The sequence below is a fragment of the Ursus arctos genome, unplaced genomic scaffold (genome assembly GCF_023065955.2).
Source record: "Ursus arctos isolate Adak ecotype North America unplaced genomic scaffold, UrsArc2.0 scaffold_22, whole genome shotgun sequence".
Lineage (NCBI taxonomy): Eukaryota > Metazoa > Chordata > Mammalia > Carnivora > Ursidae > Ursus > Ursus arctos.
In genome coordinates, this window is record NW_026622897.1 from 61831078 (window position 1) to 61838979 (window position 7902).

At 40.4% G+C, this 7902-nt stretch overlaps 1 protein-coding gene across 2 annotated transcripts in view; it reads right to left on the minus strand.

Annotated features, from left to right (window-relative positions):
- TMEM41B (transmembrane protein 41B) overlaps positions 1-6613 on the minus strand; it is a 40012-nt gene extending 33399 nt beyond the window's left edge. Inside the window, exons 1-3 of one of the 2 annotated variants that reach the window (XM_044379453.3) lie at positions 6492-6613; positions 5485-5514; positions 4149-4438 (exon numbers count right to left, since the gene is read on the minus strand). The gene's annotated coding sequence lies outside the window, so the exon portion shown is untranslated. The remainder of the gene's footprint in view (positions 1-4148; positions 4439-5484; positions 5515-6491) is intronic. The other variant, XM_026486156.4, reaches the window with a different exon arrangement.
- Between the last annotated feature and the right edge of the window lie 1289 nt (positions 6614-7902).

Sequence of the window (7902 nt, forward strand, 5' to 3'; positions counted from 1 at the left end):
CCATATTCATTAGGGAAATCGGTCTGTAATTCTCCTTTTTGATGGGGTCTTTGCCTGGTTTGGGGATCAAGGTACTATTAGCCTCATAGAATGAGTTTGGTAGCTTTCCTTCTGTTTCTGTTTTTGAAATAGCTTTAGGAGAATAGGTATTATTTCCTCTTTGAATGTTTGGTAGAATTCCCCAGGAAAACCATCCGGGCCTGGAGTTTTGTTATTTGGAAGGTTGTTTATCACTGACTCAATCTCTTCATAATTAATTGGCTTGTTTAAGGAATCAATTTCTTCCTGTTTCAGTCTTGGTAGTTTATAGGTTTCCAGGAAGGCCTCCATCTCTTAACTATTAGAAGTTATAGAGCAATTCAGTAATGTGGCGGGATACAAAATCAATGCTCAGAAATCAGTTGCATTTCTATACACGAATAATGAGACCGAAGAAAGAGAAATTAGGGAATCCATCCCATTTACAATAGCACCAAAAACCATACGTTACCTTGGAATTAACTAACTTAACCAGAGACGTAAAGGACCTATATTCTAGAAACTATAAATCACTCTTGAAAGACATTGAGGAAGACATAAAAAGATGGAAAAATATTCCGTGCTCATGGATCGGAAAAATTAACATAGTTAAAATGTCCATGCTACCCAGAGCAATCTACACTTTCAATGCTATCCCGATCAAAATACCGATGACATTTTTCAAAGAACTGGAACAAATAGTCCTTAAATTTGTATGGAACCAGAAAAGGCCCCGAATCGCCAAAAAACTGTTGAAAAGGAAAAACAAAGCTGGGGGCATCACTATGCCGGATTTCGAGCTGTACTACAAAGCTGTGATCACAAAGACAGCATGGTACTGGCACAAAAACAGACACATAGACCAATGGAACAGAATAGAGAAGGCAGAAATGGACCCACGGCTCTTTGGGAAACTAATCTTTGATAAAGCAGGAAAAAACATCCGGTGGAAAGAAGACAGTCTCTTCAATAAATGGTGCTGGGAAAATTGGACAGCTACATGCAAAAGAATGAAACTTGACCACTCTCTCACACCATACACAAAAATGAACTCCAAATGGATGAAAGACCTCGATGTGAGACAGGAATCCATCAAAATTCTAGAGGAGAACATAGGCAGCAACCTCTACGACATCGGCCAAAGCAACCTTTTTCATGACACATCGCCAAAGGCAAGAGAAACAAAAGATAAAATGAACTTATGGGACTTCATCAAGATAAAAAGCTTCTGCACAGCCAAGGAAACAGTCTAAAAAACTAAGAGGCAGCCCACGGAATGGGAGAATATATTTGCAAATGACACTACAGATAAAAGACTGGTATCCAGGGGCGCCTGGGTGGCACAGCGGTTAAAGCGTCTGCCTTCGCTCAGGGCGTGATCCCAGCGTTGTGGGATCGAGCCCCACATCAGGCTCTTCCACTATGAGCCTGCTTCTTCCTCTCCCACTCCCTCTGCTTGTGTTCCCTCTCTCACTGGCTGTCTCTATCTCTGTTGAATAAATAAATAAAATCTTAAAAAAAAAAAAAAAAAAGACTGGTATCCAAGATCTACAAAGAACTTCTCAAACTCAATACATGAGAAACAAATAAACAAGTAAAAAAATGGGCAGAAGATATGAACAGACATTTTTCCAATGAAGACATACAAATGGCTAACAGACACATGAAAAAATGTTCAAAATCATTAGCCATCAGGGAAATTCAAATCAAAACCACACTGAGATACCACCTTATGCCAGTTAGAATGGCAAAAATAGACAAGGCAAGAAACAACAATTGCTGGAGAGGATGTGGAGAAAGGGGATCCCTCCTACATTGTTGGTGGGAATGCAAGTTGGTACAGCCACTCTGGAAAACAGTGTGGAGGTCCCTTAAAAAGTTAAAAATTGAGCTACCCTATGACCCAGCCATTGCACTACTGGGTGTTTACCCCAAAGATACAGACGTAGTGAAGAGAAGGGCCATATGCACCCCAATGTTCATAGCAGCATTGTCCACAATAGCTAAATCGTGGAAGGAGCCGAGATGCCCTTCAACAGATGACTGGATTAAGAAGTTGTGGTCCATATATACAATGGAATATTACTCAGCTATCAGAAAGAACGAATTCTCAACATTTGCTGCAACATGGATGGCACTGGAGGAGATAATGCTAACTGAAATAAGTCAAGCAGAGAAAGACAAATATCATATGATTTCTCTCATCTATGGAACATAAAAACTAGGATGATTGGTAGGGGAAGAAAAGGATAAAGAAAGGGGGGGATAAGGGGCACATGGGTGGCTCAGTCGTTAAGCGTCTGCCTTCGGCTCAGAGCATGATCCTGGCGTTCTGGGATCGAGCCCCACATCAGGCTCCTCTGCTGAGAGCCTGCTTCTTCCTTTCCCACTCCCCCTGCTTGTGTTCCCTCTCTCGCTGGCTGGCTGTCAAATAAATAAATAAAATCTTTAAAAAAAAAAAAAAAGAAAGGGGGGTAATCAGAAGGGGGAATGAAACATGAGAGACTATGGACTATGAGAAACAAACTGAGGGCTTCAGAGGGGAGGGGGTGGGGGAATCGGATAGGCTGGTGATGAGTAGTAAGGAGGGCACGTATTGCATGGTGCACTGGGTGTTATACGCAACTAATGAATCATCGAACTTTACATCGGAAACCGGGGATGTACCGTATGGTGACTAACATAATATAAAAAATCATTAAAGAAAAAAAAAAGAACTTCAGAAACAAAGAAGAAAAAAAATAAGGTATCTGAAGTACTTTAAGAAATAATGGCCAAAGTTTATATAGATTTGTTGAAAAAAATAAGCCCAAAGATCAAAAAGTTCATTGAACTCCAAGCAGGATAAACACACAGAAAAACACAGTTAAGTATATCATATTGATACAGCCAAAGTTAAGCAAAATATTTGGAACAGCCAGTGGGGGCTTGGGGGAAAAGACACATTTCATTCAGGGGAACAACAATAATTAATGTGGGCTTCTTATAAAGCATAATGCAAATAAAAAGAAAATGGAACAATTTCTTCAAAGTGCTTAAAGAAAATAAAAACAAAACTACAAACTGATAATTTTAAATCCAGCAGAAATATCTTAAAATATAAAGGAAAAATTAGGATATTTCGGATAAACAAAAACTGTAAGATTTGTCATCAGCAGACTTGGAACATAAGAAATGTTGAAGGAAAATGATGGCAGAAGGAAATGCAGATCTACAGAGGAATGAAAAGTGCCCCAATGGTAAACACAGGTAACTAGAAAAGAACTTTTTGCCCCATTATATAGTTTTTAGAAGAGAATTGGCAATCATACATTATCGATGGGGGTGTTCAGTGGTACAACCACTTTGGAAAAATTTTAGGCAACTTCTTATAAAACCAACTAAATACCTACCTTATGACCCCTCAATGTCACTCCTAGGTATTCACCCATCAGAAATGAAAATAAATGTCCACGAAAATATTTATACACAAATATTCATAGCAGCTCTAATTACAATAGCTAAAGTCACTGGAAAAGAGTGGTGTGAGGACAGCGGGGTGGACTGGCAGAGGGTGTCAGAGCGCAGACAGAATGAGGAGGCTGGTTTGGCATAGAGGTTCAAAAACCCAGGCAAGTGAAGAGAGTGTCCTTACAGAAAGGCAGCCCACTGTGGATTTTCAGAACCCAAGCCAGGTATGTCAGAGGTCCCCAAGGCCACCCCCAGGTTCATTGATTAATTAGCAGGACTCCACACAATCATACTCATGACTAGGATTTATTATAGCAGAATGATACAAACCAAAATCAGCAAAGGGAAAGGCACCTGGGGCCAAGTCCAAAAGAAACTAGGCACAAGCTTCTGACAGTTCTCTCTCCCAATGGAATCATAGAGAACATGCTTAATTCCTCCAGCAACAAATTGTGACAACATGTATGAAATGTCTACTGGGGAAGCTTATAAGAGACTCAGCGCCCAAAGTTTTTGTTGAAAGCTGGTCACATAGGCACTCTATGCCTAGCCAGAATTCCAGATAAGCACAAGGAAAGCAGTTGTTCAGTATAAACCAGGTTATTTATACAAACGGTTTGGACATAGTGAGCCACCCTTATCAGTACTGAATGGTGAAACCCTCCTAAAATCCAACTTACCAGACACTAGCCATGGGCCAACCTTGCAAGCAGGCTCTCCTAAGGGTAGCGGTCTTAGGCCTGCTATGTTAACTCTTCTCTGCTCACCAGGTGACAAGGGTATCTCCCTGAAGGGGCAGCTCAAAGCAGGTTTTTGAAGCCAAAGGAGGATGAGGATGGTGTCGCCACAGGAGGCAATGGTGGCAGTAGCCTGGTACCAGGAGTCAGAGGCAAAACTGGGTAGAAGTGCATCCATGCAGGACGACCTCCTACAGGTGTTGTTCGGAGTTCAATTGAGATGAGGTGGGCATCTGCAAAGGAGAGAGAGGGGTACAGCAATAAGGGATTGGTTACAAACTAGTAGACTGATAAAAAAAATAATAAGTCACAATATTAGGGATAATAGAAGCCTGGATTTTCTTTCTTTTTTTTTTTTAAGATTTTATTTATTTATTTGAGAGAGAGCAAGAGAGAGCACAAGCAGGGTGAAGGGCAGAGGGAGAAGCAGACTCCCCGCTGAGCAGGGAGCCCAATGTGGGACTTGATTCCAGGACTCCAGGATCATGACCTGAGCCAAAGGCATATGCTTAACCGCCTGAGTCACCCAGGCACCCAAAGCCTGGATTTTCTTACCACCAGGAGAGTTACAAACATGGAAAGGAAGAAAAGTGGAATGAAATCCATAATGTTGGATTGAAATCAGAGGTCAGTGTGAAATCATGGTTTTCAATACAAAGACAGATTATAGATGGATAGATCAACAGATGATGGATCGATGTAGGAATGAATATAAATGTAAATGTGTGTGACCACTAAAAAGGTCTGGTGGCAAGAGTGCCTGAATGGCTCAGACAGTAGAGCATATGATTTTTGATCTTGGGGTTGTGAGTTTGAGACCCATGCTGCGCATAGAGTTTACTTTAAAAAAAGAAAAAAAAAGAAAAGAGCCTGGGTGCAATGACACCCCAAAAACAATGAATTTACTTAGTGTCAAGATCCAGGTTCTGAATAATATTCTTGGAGAAATGGCTGATTACAAGATTGGGGTATGGAAAAATACAAGATGAGACTGGAATGTCTTGTGCAAGAAGCAAGGAAGTGCTCAAAGAATGACAGGGACATATCAAAAGGATTCAAGAGCAAGCCTGAAGAGGCGTCAATGATGAAATTGTGCATAATGTGAGTTGCAAAATAAATAATGATATTAACAAACTATCGCTCATTGGATATAATATGAAATTATGAATTTATAGCAATAAAAAATCAGTGAATAAATTAAAATTTCGATGAAAATAGAATACATAGTTTCAAGATGTAATAAAATATGATTAACTACAAAAGGAAAAAGTAACTTTACCTATCATAGTAACAGCTGCTGGTAACAATTCTGAAAGAAATAAATACACAAATCACAATTATAGTTGAAGATTTCACCACTCACCTCTCAGGAATTAACAAAACAAGTAGATCCTGATTGTGACGTTGGTTGTGTAAACCTGTATCTTTGCTAAAATTCATAGAACAACACTGCAAAAACTCAATTATACTGTAGGATAATTTTTTTTAAAAATTTTAAGTAGGGTCCATGCCCAATGTGGGGCTCAAACTTGCAACCCTGAGATCAAGAGTTGCATGCTCTAAAAAAAAAAAAAAAAAAAGAGTCATGCGCTTTACCGACTGAGCCAGCCAGGAGCCCCACTATAGGAAAAAATTTTTAATAAAATTAAAATAATATATACACATATATATTAGAAAGTGTGGCCTAATTCTAAACCTTAAGGAACTAGATAGAAAAGAACAGCAAACTGAACCCACAGCTAGCAGTAGGAAGAGAATAAAGAAGTGGGAACAGAAACAATAGATAACAGAAAAACAATATAAAGAAAATCTACAAAAACAAAAGCTGGTTCTTTAAAAAGATCAACAAAATTGGCCAGCTTTACTTAGGTCGACTAAAGTATAAAGTGAGGAAAAGTCAAATTACTAAAATCAGGAAAGAAAGTAGAACATTACTACAGATTTTACAGAAATGAAAAGGTTTATAAAAGAATATTATGAACAATTCTCTTCAGGGAGCAGAACCGGATGGCAGGGGAATGGTGAAATTTTACTATTTGAATTTTGTTCTGTGTGCATGAATAATATATTTAACTAATAGCAACAAACTTCTGAGCACAAGAGCAGATCAAGAAGAAAATACTATATTAAAGCAGAAAATATATGTACTATATTTTTCTAAAGTTCTTGCAGTAAGCCTGTGTTACTTTCATGATTGGAATACAAACGATTTTTAAATGTTTGTAATGTCAGTATGCATACAGTTTTGGCTGTGTTTCTTTAACTTCCTATCATAGCAAGTCTTACCTCTTCTTTGACTAGAGGAATTTAGTGAAAACAGCATCTTCTTGGCTGTGAGCAGGAGCTGGAAGCCCTAAGCTTTGCATTCCCCGGTGAAGAGACCTCAGTCTGAACTGGGAATGGAAGCAGTTTAGAAACGAAAAGAAGAGTGGTTTCTCAGGGAGCCAAAGAAGGAGGATTTATCCTAAAAATAGACTGGAATGTGGTGACTGTACTCAGGCACTTAGAACTAATTTTTACGTCCCAGTGTTCAGGCAGTTGTCAGACAGGGCAGGCCGGAACCCAGTAGGATCAGCTCCCTGGAAACCAGCTGGCGAAGCTGGAAAGAAGCAGGCCATGAATGTGGGGTAGGCAGGGTCAGCACCTTCAAATACTGGCACAGCAATGAGTTCTGTCCCCAGACCGGGTGGGGAAAGGCCTGGGCTCCGGTCAAGAGCAACCAGCCAGGTCGAACTCTCTGGCCTGACATCACTCTTCTGCCCAAAGAATGCAGGCAGCTCACACTGCCTTTTCATTTGTGCTGGGCAGAGAGAGTGGAGAATGAGTCCAAATGGTTCCAGGCTTCAGAGGCTTGGCCCTCTGGCCCAGTTCTCTCATTGCCATTTGCCTAGGCCAGTTAAAGAATCCAAGTCTCTAAAGAGTCGGGAGTATCTGAACAAATCAGAATAACTTTTTTATTTTCAAAAATTATTTTTTCCATAGGACATGTCATCAGCCCTCACCGTATTGTATGGCGTGCTCGTGTGGATTTTGCTTTGTTCTGTTTTCTGTGGCTTCCCCTGTTGGAATGGAAGTTTCACGAGGACGGGGACTTACTCTGCTTCATTCCTTGCTGTGCTCTCAAAGCTAGAAGAGCGGCACAAACAGCGCCTCAGAAGATTTTTGTCGAGATACAAAAAAGTATCACGGCCAAAAGCTTGTCACAAAAAGTTCAAATAATAGTGTTCGAAAGGAAAAATGAAGGGTCCTTGACCACATCTCAATCTAATGCAAGACCCCGAAGAGAACTTTTATAACACTTCTGTGTGTACGACACTAATCCTAGAAAAATCTGTCTTGTTCATGTCTGTACCTCTTAGGCCGACCACAGCGCCTGGCACAGAAGAAGTACTTGATAAGAACTAGTTGAAAATCCACTGAATGAGTTATAAGCAGTCTTAGGGTTGGGGTGGGGTGACAAGAAAGGGTCGGCAGCTCCAGGCTGTTTCCCCAACCAAGTTAGGGTGAGTTCCTTGAGTTAGGTATTCATCTATACATCACAAGCACCGAGGAGAGTGCCTGAACCCTCTCTACCAATTATTTATTAAGCACTCACTCAATGAGCCACCCATATGCCGTGGACAGAAATCTGATTCTGTAGCCTGCAACACTACTTTGGGCTTCCTTGCATAAGACTCTTTGCCCTATTAAACTGGTC